The sequence below is a fragment of the Manis javanica genome, chromosome 4, assembly GCF_040802235.1.
Source record: "Manis javanica isolate MJ-LG chromosome 4, MJ_LKY, whole genome shotgun sequence".
Taxonomy (NCBI): domain Eukaryota; kingdom Metazoa; phylum Chordata; class Mammalia; order Pholidota; family Manidae; genus Manis; species Manis javanica.
In genome coordinates, this window is record NC_133159.1 from 99174560 (window position 1) to 99193591 (window position 19032).

The 19032-nt window shown below is 43.1% G+C and overlaps 1 protein-coding gene across 1 annotated transcript in view; it reads left to right on the plus strand.

Moving 5' to 3' along the window:
* The first annotated feature begins 1032 nt into the window (after window positions 1–1032).
* The window catches only part of KCNA2 (potassium voltage-gated channel subfamily A member 2), a 28088-nt gene continuing 10088 nt past the window's right edge, over window positions 1033–19032 (plus strand). Inside the window, exon 1 of the mRNA XM_017664991.3 lies at window positions 1033–1121. The gene's annotated coding sequence lies outside the window, so the exon portion shown is untranslated. The remainder of the gene's footprint in view (window positions 1122–19032) is intronic.

Below are 19032 nucleotides of genomic sequence, written 5' to 3' on the forward strand. Positions count from 1 at the left end.
CTGCCCTTACTTCTCCTGCATCCCTAACTACTTGTTCTGTGCTCATTCCCCTCAAAAATTTCTTCCACTTAAAAACAAACAAAAATGTCAAACAGGACAGTTCTTTAGCCCAACATTCCCTGTGAATAATTTTCATTATTTCCTTTATAGTTAAATTTCCTCCAAGGGCACCTCTGAGTCCTTTTCCCACCTCCTCATTTCTTTTCCCATTCACTCCTCAACCCACGGATTTGACCTCTGCCCAACACTACTGCACTGAAATTGTCACCTCTGCTGCTGACTCCACATGCCACATTCACTGTCACCTGGCCTGATCTCAGCTGCCCGTGACACATGGAGCCAACCTCCATCCAAGGCTTCCAAGTCCTCATCTCCCTGGTGCTGCTACCCTCTCCATTCACCTCTCTTTCATCACTTGCACATTATGCTCCACAGCCATGATGCATCACTGGAGTTCCCTTGGTCTTCCCTGCTATCCCTCTTCACGCTTTCACTAGTGCTGACTCCTCTCCCTAACTCTCCATACGGCTAACTAACTAACTCCTGGAGGCTTTCCAGCACTCAACTCCTGCTCAGTGATTCCAGAGCCTTCCATGACCTCCCCCAACCCCTCCTTCCCTGTGCTCCCAAGTGCCCTGTGCTTTCCTCTCTCAGCATTTCTTCTCACAGGGTTTCCCAAAAGAACAAAAATCCAGTTTCTTGGGATTCTTGGCTCTTACATGTCCTCCTTCCTCTTCTGCCTACCACAGAGTCCTGGGGATGCGGGGATCTGGATTGGTCACCTTAAACTGCTCTGCAGGGCACCCTCCCCCTCATTCCCACCCATGGCCCGCGGGCTGCCTTCTGTCCCTTCAGACCATCAGTGGCTGGTAAGGACTTGATGAGTGTAGGCACAAGCCAGAGGAGTGGAAAAGGACTTGTTTTTATTTTAAGAGAATGATGTATTCTTGCCCTCCCTCCTGAGGTGGCAGGAAACACGTGAAGACTGCTGATAAAGTGTGGTGCAACCAGGTCAGCCACCAAACCTGAAACCCTGAAGACCTTACCGAGGAAGGAAGTGCCGATGGGGCACGTAGAGGAGTGAGCTGTCATCTGGTGTCAGACTGCAAGGCTTCCTAGAGGTGAGCTTGCAGCTGAACTTTCAAGGGGATCAAAGAAAATGACGGGCAGCAAATACAGGCCTGTGTGGGCATGAGCGGTCAAGGAATGTGGGGAACAAAGATAGAGAACAGATGAATCGCAGGCCATGTTGGGGTGTAACAAGCATCAGGAGGTGAGCTTTGACGGAGACGCATCTTAAGGGTCAGACAGGAGGTTCTGAGCCTTCAAAAAAGCAATATCAGGATCTGTAAGGGCATGGAAGTGAAAGGAAAAGTGTTCAGGGAACGATTCTGAGCAGGAACCATGCAAGTGTAAAGTGACCCCAAGGAAAAGGGCTGCAGTCTGGGGGATAGAAATGGAAAGGAAGGGCCACTCCCAAAGCATTAATTGTAACTCCCAAACAGTACATCAAGGGCAGAGCAACAGGGGTTGGGCCCCCTCTTCTTTGGAACTGCAGATAGAGACTCTGCCCCGGCGCCCCTGGCCAGCCTTAGGCCCAGCGGGCGTGGGCTTTGTGCTGCCATCTGGTGGCCATAGAAGGGAAGACCACTCTTGGTTCCAGGACTTGCTGCAGGGTAGTGGGGGTACGGATGGGCAAGGAGGGTGTTGTGAGGGGATGTTGGAGTTTGCCGAGGTTCTTTGCAGGGTAAAAGGGGAGGTGATGACACTGGGGTCCTCAAACCCTTATTCATTCTAATAGATGCAATTACTCTGCACTTTCAGTTGTCCCTTTATGGCCCCCACTTAACACAGTGCCTGGCACAGAAAAGGTACTTGGTTTTTCTTAATAATAGTAATGAATTAACAACTTTTGAAAGCCTAGTATGCACCAGGTGCTTGTATATGTCATCTAATTATTCCTCATAACAACCCTGAGATGAGGATATTATGGTGTTTTAATAGGAGAGGGAATTGAAACCGTGAGCAATATACTGAGTCACCTGGTAAGTATTTACTGAACACCACTACATGTCATAGTTTGTTAGGCACTGAGAACATGGAGGGAATGCCATGGGTGGGATCTGCCTTCCTAGCAGCCTGGAACAGGAAAGACATTATGCTAATAGTGCCACAGTAATTAATTTATTTTAATTGTGATTAATACCCTAAAAAGGAGAGAAAGTACAGAGTACTTACAGATGTTAACTAATTTTTTATTAAAAAGCATGCTTCTTCTAACCCAACTTAAATGCCACTGCATTACACAAATGAATACTCTTCTCTCTTTTCTTTCCTTCTATGCCTTTTACTCCCCTTTTTTTATTCTACCCCTTCAAGTATTTATTCTCTTTCCTGTCTTCCTAATTAATTCTTCTCTGCCAATATTTTCTTTCTGTCTGTCATTACCACCACTAGTTGAATGCATTCATGCCTGCATGAGTGAATGAATTCAGGGACATATTCATGTCACAGAAATGTACCAGTCATCCACCATGGTTATCAGACACTTAGTGTGCTTATAAGACATGGTTCCTGTTCTCAAGTTGCTCACAGTCCAGTGAGAACAAATCATCGCAAAAATAATCAAATACTGAATAAGCACACATTCCAGGAAAGAGAGAGCAATTATGTGGAGGAAGAGGTGCCTAACGGAGCCTGCTTCTCAGGGAGATCTGCAAATGTCAGCAGCATCTGGACAAATTCCCGCCATCACACCAGATCATTTAGTCTTTGATAAAAGTCCTATGATGGTTTCTCCATGTATGTTGTGTCAAAGGCATGGATTTCCTTGTTAATTTAATTTTCTGGTTTATTGAGACTTAATCAATTTCAATACCCAAAATGCATTTCTCAAATTTGTGTTTCCAAAACTTAGCCACCCTGGGGATCGCCTGGGGACCTTTAAAAAAATCACCATTCCAGGGTTCCCATCCCAGACATTCTGATTTAGTTAATCTGAAATGCAACCTGGATACAAGGAATTTGCAAAGCTCTCCCAGGAGCTTCTAATGTGCAGCCAAGTTTGGGAGCCACTCTTGAAGATCTTCATGGATCTTGCTTGGGAGATGAGCAGAACCAAATGTGAGTCTGAGGAAACCACGTGAGGCCCTGCAGTCAGGGACTTGCGCCTGAGTTTGAAGAGCAGCGCCATGTCTTCCAGAAGACTCAGCTCTGCTGAGCTCTAAGTCAATCAATGGCATTGTGAAGCAGTGTCCTCTCATTCAACAATCATTTGGCTCTCATTTTGTCCCTAGTTGGAGCACAAGTCTGCTGTCACGGATCTGGCTGGGGTAAATGGGTCTAAAATGTCCAAGGGAATCTTGTGTGATTGGTGGTAAGAAGTGGGAAGTCCAAGGTGCCACAGGGACGCTGTGGAAGGCCTCTAATCTGGCTTCCTCTATCTTTTCAAGTCATCTCCTCGTGTCCAGTCCTCTGCAAAGAGAACTCAACCAACAAGCATTCATGGAGGACTTGTTATGGGTTAGACACCAGGCACTGGAGAGTCCCATAAGGCAGTACAGAGATGAGTAAGACTCTATTGAGGACTTCACGGACTGGGGTGAACCAGTCTTTCTCTCCCATTCCTCTCATACAAAACAGCGTGAGGTGAGTGCTATCCCTGCGTAGAAATCAGTGCTGTAGGAATGTGGAAGATGGTCAGGTCAGCTCTGACATCCAGGAGGAGTTTCTGCAGCAAACCTCACAAAATGGTTGCGATTTCAGAAGATGAACACGGAAGAAGAGAAGCATTCCACTCCTCACTTATTTTGCTACTCTTTCTCATTTCTCTCTCTTTTTAAAGTTCATGGATCAAAACTGAGATGCCAGCTCCCAATCAGGACATGCCCAGTGTGGAGAACAGAGTTGAGACTGCTTCTTGGCCTTTTACATGACCCACACCCACTAATCCCCCCATCTGCCCACTGCCTTTCCCTCATTCAGGGCACATGAGCAGCCTGTGACCACTTAGGAGCTCCTTTGACCACCACCATCACCTCCAAACAATAAGGCTTCATCGGTTAAGGAGCCTGGGAATAAGCAGTGGCTTTTTAATCTCATTTCAACCAGTCATATCTCACTGAATTCAGGCAAAGGGGAAACTCATCATTGCCCAAGAACAGTTCTTCTAAATAAAAAAGGACACATTGCAATACTTTCAATACCCCTTTTCCCATGCCTGTCCTATTTCATTTCCTGTCCACCTCGTAGGAGTTTCTGCCTCTCTCCCTTCCTCCCCACCCAAGTCTGGCATTAACATTTATTTAATTATATTAGTCTTTAAGATATCTCTAGTTTTATTTTGGTTTTCTTCCCTTACCTTTTTTCTTTTGTTATTGTTGTTTCAAATGGTAATATTTGAAATATTTGAATATTTGAAAATAACAAAGACACACACTGATATGTCTCATTCTTACTCTGCCCTTATTGGTCAAGTAACACTAACCCTTATAGGTAACTACTGAGTTTAATTATTTCTGTATCTTACTAGTATTTCTTGGTGCAGTTTTCAACACATAGAAATGCATTTTTTTATTCAAATATTCTAATGTATATTTGTACTCAAAAGGTAGCATAAGTTTTCACCTTATTTTTTTACTTTATAATATATCCAGAGGTTTTTCTCGGTTTCAATCATAGAAATACTCAGTCTCTTTGTATAGTACCACAGTATTGTACATATGAATACATACCATGATTTGTTTTACCAGTGCCCTAGTGGTGGCCACTTAGGCTGGGTCCAGTCTGTTACTATTGTGGTCATTCTGCAATGATGACCTGTGTATATGTCATTTTGATATACTTAGGATAAATTCTTAGGTTAGGACTGCTGGGTCAAATGGTAAATACATTTATAATTTTGAAGACTATTGCCAAATTGCCCTCCATGGGGGTCAAGCCCATTTAACACTCCCACCAACAACGTACAGATGAAAGTTCCTGTTTTCCCAGAACCCAGAAAACAATGTGTGTAGTCAAACTCTTGAATTTTTGCCCAGTTGCTATGTGAAAGAAATGATATCTCAGTGGAGTCTTAATATTCATTTGTCTTAATTATGAGTGAGGGAGGGTATCTTTTCATGTGTCAGAAGAGATTTTGTATTTCTCTCTCTGTGGGCCGACTATTCTGGTCATTTCCCATTTTTCTATTCTGTTGCTTATTATTTTCTTTATTGACTTTTTTCAGCCCTTTATATATGAAGGAGATTAGCCCTTTGTCTGGATTGTGAGTTGCAAATATTCTCCTGGTTTGTCCTTTGAATTTCCCTACTGTATTTTTTTAACCACACACAAATGTACTATTTTTTCTTTGTTCTTTCAGTTAAATTTACTATTTAAAAAATTTTATTGCTTTGGTATTTTGAGTCACATATAGAAGGCATTCTTTACTTCATGATTGTAAAACATTACTCCATGATTTCTTCCAGTAACAAGGTTCCACTTTTTACATTTGAATCTTTAACTTGGAGTTTACACTGATGAAGGGTATGGAGTAAGATCCAACTTTATCTTTTTCAGCTGCCCAGCAGTCATTATGGCATTTATTAAAAAGTCATCCCTCCCCCCCTCAGATCTGTGAGATGTTATCTTTATTATGTATAAACTCATACACACACACACACACACACACACATACATACTCAGGCTATTTCTGGACTTTCTTTTCTAATTCCATGGTCTATTTATTCATGTTCCAGGACCACCTTGCTGTTCTAATTATTCAGGTTTTACAGTACAGCATGATAACTAGTGGGGCTTTTCTCCACTTATTAAAACACTGCATTCACATTACCGTGGGTAGATTGAAGGGAAGCAAAATGAAGGCAGGCAGACCCATTAGACAGCTTCTGCAATGGCCCAAGGTCTGAGTGGACAAGAATGGGGAACAGAAGAACCACTACTCTCAGGGGAGAATTGCCAGGGTTTGGTGATATAGGCTTAACAATGAGGGAGGAAGACGTAAAAACAGCTCCAAGCTGTCCTGATTGGCAGCCCCAGCCCTTTCAGTTGCCTTACTTCTGGATGGTTCTAGGGCCTAGAAAGAACTTCCAAAACAAAAATGCCTTCCCTATCAGACCTTTCTCCCATCTCAACCTCCATCTTCAAGACTTGACACTATTTATGGTTTTATAAAATAGTTCTGGATTCTCCTCTATTTAATTTTTATATTTTCCATTTTAGATGTAACAGAGTACTGACAATAAAGAAAATAGAGAAAAAATTTACTCAGAATTTCCAACACAACCATTTTTGATATGTTGGTCTACTTTTTCTAGTCTTTTTTCTGGGCATATGTAGTACTTGTTACTGTATAGTCTTAACAGCTTTACAGAGGTACAATCAATATACAATAAAATATACTCATGTTAAATATAAAAGCCAAAGATATTTTAGTAAATTATATTATAGAGTTATACAACCGTGATGCCAAAAAATTCACACCTGCCTTTTGGCAGTCAACCGCCATTCCCACCCCAAGGCCCAACGACCACTCATCTATGTTATTCCTCTATAGACATGCCCTTTCTCAAAATTTCGTATAAGCAGAATCATATGATTTTTGTGTCTGGCTTCTTAGAGTAGTTTTTTTAGTTCATCCATGTTGTAGCATGTATCAGTTCATTCTTGTTTTATTGCTGAACAGTACTGCGTTATATAGATACACCACATTTGTTTATCTATTCACCAGTTGGCAGACATTTGGATTGTTTCTACTTGTGTCTATTCTGAATAGGACTTCTATGAACATTCATTTCTTTTGGATGAAGATCTAGGAATGAATTGCTAGTGCGTTGGTAAATGTTTAATTTTTAAAAGAAACTGCAAACTCTTTACCAAAGTGAATTTGCCGTTTTGCATTCCCCTCAACAATATATGGTTTCAGTTTCTCTTCATCCTCATCAGCTGTCAGTGTGTCAGTCTTTTGGATTATAGTTCATTGTGTGGAGTGGTATCTCACTGTGATTTTAACTTGCGTTTCCTGATGGCTGATGATGCCAAGCATCTTTCCATGTGCATATTAGCCGTCTGTATATGTTCTTTGGTGAAATGTTTATTCAAATCTCCTGCTCATTTTTTAATTGAGTTATTTTGCTTATTTTTATTGAGTTGTAGAAATTCTTTACATATTCTGTATATAAGTCCTTTATCAGATTTGCAAATATTTCCTCCCAGCCTGAGTCTATCTTTTCATGTTCTTAATGGTGTCTTTGAAGAGCAAATGTTTTTAATTGGTGAAGTCCAATTTGTCATTTGTTCTTTTAGAGATCTTCTATTTAGTGTCATTTCTAAGAAATCTTCGAGTAACCTAAGTTCACAAGTACACAAAAATTTTGTTTCTTCTAGAAGTTGCACAGTCTTAACTCTTTCACTTAGGTCTATGATCCATAATTGATTTCTTTTTATGGTGTTAGAGAAGGGTCTATGTCCATGTGTTTGTATATAGCTATTCAATTATTCCAGTGTCATTTATTAAAAAGACTATCCTTTACAAATTGAACTGCCTTTGCACCTGTATAAAATATTGTCCATACATGTGTCAGTCAATTTCTGGACCTTCTTTCCTGCTCCATTGATCTATTTGTCTATCTTGACATCAGTGACACACTTCTTTATATTGTAACACTTAAGTCTTGAAATCAGGTAGTATCTCTTTGTTCTTCTTTCTCAAAGTTTTTTTCATTATTTTAAGGTTCTTTATATTTCCATCTCAATGTGTTAGTTCTACTAAAAATTATTCTGTGATTTTGAGTGGGATTGTACAGAATGTTGACTTTTGGGGGAAGAACTAATGTCTTAACAATCTTGAATCTTTCAACTTTGGAATGCAATCCATCTTTCTCCATTTATTTGGGTTTTTCATTCATTCCACCCATGTTTTATAGTTTTCTGTGTAGAGATCTTTCACATCTTTTGTTGGATTTGCCCTAAAGTATTTCATATTTTAATGCTAAAAATGATTTTTTATTTCAATTTATAATTGTTGCCAGTATTTAGAAATATAATCTTTGTACATTGATTTTTTTTATCCTGACTCCTCGCTAAACTCATAAATTCTAGCAGTTTTTGGAGATTCCTTTGGATTTTCTACATGATCATGCCATCTGTGGATAAAGACAATTTTTCTTATTCCTTTGCAATCTGAATGCCTTTTATTTTTGTTTCATGCCTTATATTGGCTACAATCATGAATAGAAATAGTGAGAGTGGACATCCCTGTCTTCTTGATGTTAGGGAGAAAGCATTCATTCAGAAAATATGACGTGTTATATGTTTTCTATAGATGCATTTCATCAAGATGGAAAAACTTCTTTCTGTTCCTAGTTTGCTGAGAGATTTTATCAAAAGTGAATATTGGATTTTTTCAAGTGTTTTTTCTGTCTGTTGAAATGATCATGTGGTTTTTATTTATTTCCTTAACATGGTGAATTACATGGATTTTTGAGTTAGATAACCTTGCATTCTTGGGGTAAAACCCATTTGGTCATGATATGTTATCTTCTTTTATTATTTTGGATTTGAGTTGATAAATTTTTTGTTCAGTTTTGCATCTATTCATCAAGCACACTGATCTGTAGTTTTCTTGTGATGTCTTTGTCTGGTTTTGGTATCAGGGTAATGAAGGCCTCATAGAATCAATAAAGAAGCATTTTCTCTTTGATTTTCTGGAATAGTTTGTGTGGAATTATTTCCTCCTTAAATATTTAGTAGCATTCATCAGTTTAGTTATCTGAGCTTGAAATTTTGTGTGTGTGTGGACATATTTTCAACTATGAATTTATGCTTTTAGTAAGTATAGGGGTATTTGGCTATGTATCTCCTCTAGTATGAGCTTTGGTAGTTTGTGTCTTTCAAGAAGTTATCCACTTAATCTAAGTTTCAAATTTGTTGGCATAAAGTTGTTCACTGAGTTTTTCCTTTTAAAATTTTTTAAATTAAAAAAATTTTTAATTAGATTTTATCTTATTATCCTTTTAATATCTGTAGGTTTAATATTAATATCACCTCTCTCACTTCTGATATCAGTTACTTCTTTTTGTGGCTAGATTAACTAGATGCTTATCAATTTTACTGATTTCACAGAATTGGTTTTGATTTTATTGATTTTCTCTATTGCTTTCTGCCTTCTATTTTATTGATTTCCATTTTACTCTTCCTTTTCCTTCTCTTGATTTTCATTTTTCTCCTTTTCCTAGTTTCTTAAGGTGGAAACTAAGGTCAATGATTTGAGATCTTTTCTAATATTGGCATATGATGCTATTAAGCCCCCCTAAGTACTGCTGTAATGGTATCTCACAAATTTTGATACCTTAGGTTTCTCTGTTTTCTCTCTTTTGTATTATTCTTTAAAAAATATCTTTAGTTATATTTGCCCTTGTTTTTTTTAAGGATATTTGAGTGGATATCGAATTCCTGTTTTATTTTTTTCTCAGTACTTTAAATACATCATTCCACTACCTTGAGGCCTCCATTGTTTCTTAGGAGAGATCAGCTGTCAGTCATACGCTTGTTCCCTATATATGCTGAGGCATTTTTCTCTTGCTGCTTTCAAGATTTTTTCTTCATTTTGGATTTCACTAGTCTGTCTATAATGTATCTACATGTGGATCTCTTTGTATTTACCCTGACTTGGGTTTGTTGAGCTTGTTGGATTTTTAGATTAATATTTTTCACCAAATTTAAAGAGTTTTTAGCCACTTTTTTTTCAAATACTTTTTCTGCCTCTTTCTTTCCTTCTGGAAGTTTCATTACACATATATTGGCATATTTGATATTGTTTCAAAGATATAATTCTGTTCATTTTTCTTCCATGATTTTCTCTTTGTTCTGCATAGTAGATAATTTCTACTGATCTACCTTCATGTTCACTGATTCTTTTTTCAATGACATCTCAAATATTAGTGAATTTTTCATTTCAGTTATTGAACTTTCCAACTCTAGAATTTACATAAAGTCCTTTTTTAGAGTTTCTACTTATTAATTCAGATCCCCTTCCCCTACTTGTTGAGACATTTTCATAATATTTTCCTTTAATTCTTTAAACATTTAAAATAACTGCCTTGAAATCTTTTCTTTTTCCCCTATAAATCCAATATTTGGGTCCACTGAAGACAGTTTTTTAATTACTTTTTCCCCCTGATTATGAGGCACATTTTTCTATTTCTTTGTTGTTTCTTTCTTATTTCTTTGCTCCTATGTCTGGTAATTTGTTGAAAACTGTACATTTTTAGATATCTGGCAGTATGAATTCTGATTTGCTTTTTCCTTTGATAACTTTTGCTGGTTTCACTTTTTTGTTTTGTTTTGTTTTGTCTTCTGAGTAATTTGTCTAGACTTCTCTCTAGTTACCTGTCTCTCTGCAATGTGCTGCCACTCTTTGTCCGCTTATTTTTTTTTCCCCAATTTTTAGCCTATTTTTGGAGGGGCTTCTGTTGGTCTGCATTGCTCAGTGATCAGCCAATGATGGGTCAGAGGTTGTGCTCACACACCTTGAGCTAGTAAGGCTCCACCCTTTACCTTTGGATCTGGGTATGGGTTAGAGATCACATTCAAAGCTCAGGCAGGTGTTTAAGTCAGCTTTTATTTTCTACCAGTTCTTCTCAGGACTTGCTTGTACATGAACATGGCCTTCCAGTCAGCTAGAGATGGGTGGAGAGCTTACCTTACCCTTCTGTGGCTATCTAATTTTCATATTTTCCTGTTAAATTTCTGGGTATCCTACTGGTCTGCTCCCTACACCAAGCATCATGAATCTTCAAGCAAGCAGGGCTGTGGGCTTTCCCATTTGTTTTATACCAAGTTTGCTACTTTTACTGAAAACTCTGCTGAACATGGGACTTTCACCCTCCACCCCAAATCAAGACAGCCTCCTCCAGAAGTGAAGCTGCTGGATTTCGTAGACAGCCATGATCTGCTCAATTTCTCCCAAGCTTGGAGGGTGAAGGGCAGCCCTGAGCAAGTACACCACAGACTCCCATTGTTTTTACCAGATGTTCAACAGGGTATTTTTATTATTATGTGTTTCTCAGTGTGTTATTTGTTTTTGCTCAACTCCAGAGCCCTGAAGTGACTATCCTTGACAATTATGTCCAGTTTAACATTATTTTTGGATGAAAGGATTTGCCAACCTCTTCACTCTGCCATAACTGGAAATCTTACCAGTTGTTATTTTTAATGGAGTTAAAATTTTATACAATTTGGCGTTCCAGAGACAGCTGTATTTTTATTGGACTAAAGCTTTATGCTACTTGGAAGGGCTATAGTTAAAATTAGCCCACTAATCCATTTTTTAATGGAAATGTATTAAAAAATAGCCAAAGGACCCTTATTCACCCAGCAAAGAACAGTATTCTAAAGCATGAGACTTGGCAGGACAGAACAAGTCAGAACCAGCATCCACACTCAGGAATCTCCAGAAACAGGGTGTCCAAGGGGAAAATACTGAAGCACTCTAGTTATTTTAGAATTTCAAAAAGCCTGAGGAAAAGTCACACCTCTACTTGTAACAAGGCTTCCCAGGCAAAACAGAATGTCAAGTGGCTTTACTTTGGGTCAAATTCTCACACTTCAGTGAAGCAGTCCACAGCCTCTCATGCTGATCAGATGCTATGCTGGCTGTTGTAAACGTTCACATTTTTAACAGTGGATAGGCACAGTCATCATTACATAATAAAAGCAGTTTGTTTTGCAAAACAATTCTGCACATGGGGCATCTGGGCGTGGAGATGGTGGGGGAGGATATTTTAAAAGGAGCTTTCAGTGGGAATGACCATTAAAGCAGGAGTACCTGGGAGACCAACTACACCCACTTCAGATGCTTCTTTGCCCTGAACCTCTACCTGCCTCCTACCTACTTCCTCACCTTAACACATCTGTTGGCTAGACCAGCCATTCATGGCCTCACTCCCAGTCCTGCCCTGTTTCGCCCTTCCCAGTCCCACCCTCTGGCCCTCTGCCAAATAAGAGCCACATTCTTAGCAGTGCGGCAGTTGAGCACCTGAAAAGGGGCAGCAGGAAAGACAGGTGAGACTGTGGACAGTTGTGTCTAGGGCAGAGAGTTTGCTTACTGTCAGGAAGACATTGCACAAATTCCAGTGGGCCAGACCACAACACGAGGGCCTGGGATGGGAGTTGGAGTAGTGAACAATGAGTTCCCTGGTATCCTGGATGTGCCCAGGAAACAATGAGGTGGGCTCTAAAGCACTGTCCAGCACTGAGGACCTCCAGGGTTGACCTGTCTGCACAGGATTCGCCAGAGGGGAAGAGGAAAGTGCTGGAGGAAAGACAGCACTCTGAGGTCAGGGGGTCATTCTGAATGCCAGAATGTCAAGCTTGGTCTGGGGCCTGAGAAGTCTGATAGGAGCCTCCTGGCCCTGGGTAATCACCAATGTAGTAACTGATCTCTATCTCAGTCTCTTTCTCCCATTAAACCAGATTTTGCTCTCAGGAGCTCACACAATGCAGTTCACAGCAGTATTTGCTATGGAATATGTGTACTTAGAACCGTGGCCTCCTAGGTGGAAATTAGTCCCAAGTTAGCCTGGAGAAGCTGGGAATGCTGTTCATGGATGGGACTATACTTAAAGAGGGCTGTCAGGCAAAGGGATGTCTTTGGAGGAAAGACAGCACTCTGAGGTCAGGGGGTCATTCTGAATGCCAGAATGTCAAGCTTGGTCTGGGGCCTGAGAAGTCTGATAGGAGCCTTACTTAACCTCACTAAAGCTCCACGGTCTGGGTACTGTATTTGTAGAACGGGGCGGCAGGTGGGGGAGGTTTACTGGTAAAGTGTGAACTCAGGTGACTGGAGATCCTGAGATTTGGAGCTTGACGAAAAAGTGGGAAAGAAAAACCATTTTTAACCCTGAAAATCTCACCTGACATAGGCTCTCAGAACCGGGGTTAACGGATATGCAGGCAGCCAGGTGCTGGTTCAGAGCCCAGGCCTGTGGATATCCACTTCCCACCTATCCAGTGCTGGCCTGGGAGGGAGGCTCAACTTCCCCGGTGGCTACAGTCGCAGAATGCCGCACTATGAAGATGCCTCTGCGTGTGGCGCCCTCTAGTGGCCGTGATCAGCTCAGGCATCTGCAGAGCTGATTTCCACCACTTGCTCTGTATTGGTCCTGTGGGACCCCTGGGGGTGGGAGCAAATTTCATAGCTGAGACAGATCTTAGGCCAAGCTATAATTACATGCTGGTTATTAAGTGCTGTGTTCCAGGCACAGGGTTAATACAGGTGTTATCATGAATTATTTTCTTCACTCATTCCCTCAAAATGTTCCAGGAATCTCCTAGGAAGTCATATGTAAGGAGATACACATGGGGTCCATAAAAGGAGTGAGTCATGAGAATGTTTGGAGAAAGAGTCTTCCAGGGGTAGAAACAGCCATGCACAGGTCCTGCTGCAGGGGTGTTGCTGCGTCTGAGGATAAGTAAGGAGGCAGCTGGCTCGGCTGAGTGATCATGGAAGGTTGGTTGGAAATGAGGTCAGAAAGGTATCCAGGCCACAGATGGTGCAGAGCCTTCCAGGCCACAGAAAGGCTGTGGGTCTAGCTCTAAGGGTGGTGAACAGCCATTGGATTTTGAACAAAGGCGTGACACAATCTGATTTATGTTTTAAAAAATCACTTTGGTTTCTGCATGAGGCGTGGGTAGAAGCACGGAGTCCTGTTGGGGCCCAGGTGAGAAATGAGAGGGTGTCTGGTGCCTGGATTTCTTCTTGGAGGAGAGAAGACATCAGATTCAGAATACACTTTGAAGGTAGAGGCAATTGTATTAACTGAGGGGTTAATAAAAGTTTGCTTCCAGGGGTTTGGGCCTGAACAACTGGGTGAGGAATGGTGCTACTTAAAGACAGGGGGTGGGGGGTCAGGTTTGGGGGTTGGGGGCAGAAAAACGAGTTCAGTTTTGGTTGTGCCAAGTTTGAGCTGCTTACGGATGTCTAAGTAACAATGGCAACTTCACCTGAGCCAGGCTCTCTATCCTTTTCAGCCTCGACCTAGGTGTCTTTCACAGCCCTCCTGGTTACCCTTCTCATCAGAGGGCTATGCCCCCCCCGTCCTACCTCCCCCAAAGAAAACCCACCAAGAGCACTAGTTCCAAGCAGAAAGAACAGAGGGCATGGGTGCTTCTCCAGGGACACCTCAGCTGAATGACAAATCCAGAGAGGAGGTGGGGACTCGGGACTCCTCAGACTCTCCAAAGAATTGGAAGAGGAGAAAAAAATATTTATGTCAAGCTGACAGGTGGCTCTCCATGTGGCGGGTGCCATCCTGCTGTGGGAGTGTAGCATCCTGTGCACCCCAGCAGGGAGCCACAGCACCCTACCTTCTGGCGCTGGGTCCTGAGTCCACCCTATGTCTCCACCCCTACAACCATCCAGCCCAGAGAGCCCGACTCCCTGGCATCTTCAACTCATCACCCAACATCTGCCAGTCTGCCTTCCCTGCCAGCCTGAGCTCCAGGCCCTGGGGATCCAAGAAAGAGCAAAATCCTCCAAATCTCTTCTCGTGGAATTTGCATTCAGACAGTAGAGGAATAAGACAAATAACTACATAGCAAGTTGACAGGTGGAGGTAGATACTATGAAGAGAACACAGCATGATAAGGTGCAGAGCAGTAGAGCTTGCAGTTTGATATAGGCTATTTAGAGAGCCTTTCTGCAGGGTATGAGTGGATGAACAACAATGGGGGGAAGTTTGCAGATGTCCCAGGCAGAGAGCTCAAACCCTTGTCTCAACACCCCTTTCAGTGCCTTTGGAATTCTCCTTAAAGACATCTCTCAAATGCCCCAGGTTTTATGAAGGCTTTCCTTTTCCTGTGCACTTTTGTGCTTTATTCTCCAGTTTAAGCTGATTCATTCTACCTTGGATTAAAGTCAATTGCTGACAATTCTGCTTCCCTGTCCAGCTCTAGGGAAGGGTCTACTTACTCAACTAATATTTGTTGAGCAGCTCCTATGTGCCAAGCTCTGGGTGTCCCCTGGTTGCCTAATTTAGAGCTAAGGCTGTTGAATCAGACCACAGTTCAGCTCCTGCATCTTGCGGCCTGATCACTGGCCATGTAGTCACTAGCAATTTTCTCAACCTCATTGTTTCAGCTTCTCTATTTGTAAAATGGAAATGAAAATAGTACCTGCCTCTGTTAGGTATTATCCTTATCAGAAAAGCCTGGAAAGAAGAGCTTCAATTTATACCCTTATTCCCAGATTCTATTGTGTTTTTCTTAGGAACCATGCCACCTTCTTTACAGTCTGATTCTGGGGTCTCATCTTTCTTCGAGGAAGAACTTCTGCTTATTTATTTACTCATAGACCTTGGAGAAGGTGATTCTGGAAGAAAAGTATGCAACCCATTGCAAAGTGACTTTCAGCCCTTCTACTGCCCCTAGAGACCCCACTGTACAACAACCATGACCTTGATCATGGCCAGATGAGCCTGGGGAGAGGGTGAGCTGGCAGCTGCATTCTTGGCCCCTTATCATCCCAGAGAGAGGCCTGGGGGAGGGGCTGCAGACACCCCTGCCTCTGCAGGTTCACACCAAGGAGGCTGAGGATCCACAGATGAGGGAAGCCCTGGCTTAACCCAGCAGATTCTAAGGGCCACAGCTCAAGAAGAGAGGAAGTCCCTTGGGGGCCTGCAGGACCCTTACAGAACAGCTCCGCCTAGACCAAGAGACCCATGGAGAACCCCGAACCACATCTTCAAGGCAGGAAGAAGCTCAATTTTCTTTTTTTCTGAGTGGCTGGGTTCTTCTCTTTTCCCATCTAGTTTTAGCATCCCGGAGCACCTCTCTGCGCCTCTCCCCCATGGCCACTGGGTGGCACTGTTGAATGACCCTGGAATTTCAGGTGGAAAGCGGGCCCACCAAGACGGGGCTGGAGTGTGGAGAGCGGGGGAAACCACCAGTCCGGACTCCTTGTCCTTCCATCTAGCCATTCCTGACGCCCCTAGACCCTTGCTCATTCCTAGGTTGTCTTCCCTTCACTTCTGCAGCTTCCTCTTGGTTCTGTAACACCAGAAAGCCACCAAATTGTCTCAGTCACCTCCATCCTCTGTCCTCCGTTCTCCCTGTTTGAAAGACAGGTCAGAGAGGCTGAGTCATCCAGAACTCAGATCTGAGTTGCCTGGACAAGGCCCTGCTGCCTCTAGAGCTCATTCCATTCAACAAGCATGTGTTTGTTACCTGATACTTTTCTATCCAATCTTTCACTCACAACATTCCACTTCCCTAGCATTCCAGGGAAGCCATACCTAAGTGGCATGTGGCAGTCAACCCTTTCCTTGTCTTAAAGGTCTCCTTTGGGTCCCCGAGCCCACCAAGCCCCAGAGAGCCCACTGATTTTCTCCATGTCTCATGGACCCCTCACTGCTATGTAAGCCCATGTTATCTCTGCAGGGCTTCAGAACTGAAGACTCTCTGAGCTCCCCTTGCAATGTCCCTACTGGGAAGCAGAGAACATCATTAAAATGCACTGAGCATCAGGTTTGCAGTTTTGAATTTTTTTCAGGACTCATTTTGAAGTGATGTGGCATCTCTAAAATTCCTTCCTCCCTTTTAAAACAGGCAGTGAGTTGTCAGGGGATGGCTGACTGGGGATCAGAGAGGCTTGAGCTTGAATCCCAGCTCGGCCTCTCCCTAGAGCCACATGACCTTGTACAGATCACACTCCCTCTCCGCGCCTCAATGTCCTCTCAGGAAAATAGTTAAAATAGGGGCACTTAGGACACTAGTAGAGCACAATGAGACACGGCCATCTGTCTGCATGGGGCTCCCATTCCTGCTGGGGTGAAGTGAGGAAATAGAGGACAAGAAGGGGTCATACATATCATGTAGTCCAGCTTTCCCATTTCACAGATGAAGAAGCTGAGGCCCAAAGAGGGGAAGCATCTTGCCCAAGGTCACACTCTCCAAGGTTGCCCAGGTGGCAGCAGAGCTGGGGCTGTAAATGCCTCGCTGGTGGTCTTTCCATGGTATCAAGTCACATCTTGTTTGTCTGCTCTCATCTCCATCTCTGTGGACCGAAGGCAGGAAGAGAAGAGAAGAATGACAGAGGGGCTATAGTGACAACCCGGTCCAGACAAACCAGCCACAGGATATGGACCCTAAGGGGTCAGAGTGTGCTAGGCTGCATTCATGAGACAGAAGCTGTGATCGCACTCCCAGCTCTGGTCTGTGGGGCCGCACCTGGGTGAAGGGCCCTCCTCTGGGGACCTTGGTGTGAGGCACACTTACAAGCTAGGGTGACTTGCAGAGAAAGGCAGGGCGATGCAAAGCCTCAAGCCATGGCATATCAGGAAGAGTCAAGGGCCCAGGGGTGATGATCTCAAAGAAGAGAAACTGTGGCGCTGCTGGTACTCACTTGAACTTTGGAAGTGCCGATGCACGCTGGGGTTCTGTTTTATGCCACAGATAGAAAGAAGACCCTTGAGTGAAGGCTTCAGGAAAGAAGATACCAGGTCAACAAAGGCCATCAAAAAGTTAGCTCTGTCCAAAGTTGGAATGACCCACCATAGGAGGCAATAAGCACCAGTCCCTGCAGGCATACATGCAGAAGCTGGAGGAAAATGAATCGGAGTCCTTAGGAATCCTTGCAGAGCCTAAAGCACAGAGTAACAGACAGGCAGACAAGATTAAGCCCAGGTACTCAAGGTATGAAAACAACACAGCAGAATGGTTAAAAGAATGAATTCTGGAGCCCAAATTCAAGCCCTGGCCCTTGCTTAACTAGCTATATGACCTTGAGCAAGTTACCTAACTTCTCTGGGAAACAGAGAGGGAGCCACCCCACTCTGGGGAACCACCCTCCCCCTCTGCCATCTTCCGATGCAGGGACTGCCTGGGTGTGATCTTCCCCCTGGTGGTGGCTAGTGTAAGGCTGGCCCTTCTTTTTGTTTCCTCTAGGCCTATTAGGCAAGAGTCCAGAACAGTCCCTGGCTGGCCCTGTGGTGACTCAGGGTTCTTTAGAAGCAGGGGTTTTTCAGAGATGCCAAGTCTAGGGCCTAAAAGGCAGTGGGGATGGTTAAGCTGTGGGTACCATGGAGTCCATGCATCTGCCAGTGTTGGCTGGTTCACAAACACTGTTGGGGCAGTATGCCTGGCCTGGATGAGACACAGGGATATGGGTGGAAGACATGTGCCCCTGCCCTCTGGATACACAGCACAGGGACAGAGATAAGTTCTCTGAACTTGATGTGATGGGCCTGTGCCCTGGGCAGTGGGCAGGCATTGCACTGGTGGGCAGAGACCAGGAAGAGGGGCCAGAAAGTCTTCATGGAAGATGTGACATGAGCTGAATGTTAGCAAAGGAGTTGCTGGGGTGAAAGGCAGGGTGTTCTGGGAGAAAAGGCTGCTAGAGCCAAAGCAGGAAGACCCAGAATCATCTGGAAGTTTATATTTCTTAAGCCCTTCCCACAGGGAAGGTGCTGAGATAATTATTCATGCACATGATCTCATTTGAGCCTCAGAGCAAGCATTTGGCATTATTATGCCCATTTAACAGATTGTAACTCAGAGGAAAAATGCCCCACCTTGAGGTCACACATGTGGCAAGCAGCAGAGTCAGGACTCAACCCCTGGCTTGTCTGACTTCAGGTCTCTACCTAATCTGTCTGTGTTAAGCCAATTAGAGCCTTCAGAGCAGTTCAGTTTGATACCAATATCGACTTCTAGGTTGAGGGACAAAGGGAGGGTGGGGGAACATCAGATCTTCCCATTTAGGACATACAGGTTGTATCATAGGAATAGGGAACCAATGAGGAGTTAAAAGGGAAGTGACATGATTTGAATTTGTACTTTAGGAAGATCACTATGGCAACCATGGGGAGAAGAGACAGAGACAGAGGATCAGAAAAGGTTTCAGTGGCCCAGACCGTGCCTTCTGGTGGCTTGCTTAAACCAGGGCAGTAGGGGAAGTAGAGGAATCAGAGAAAAATAAACCAAGTGACTGATTGGATGTGGGGTGGGTATCAGGGTTGGAGAAGCAGAGAGAGC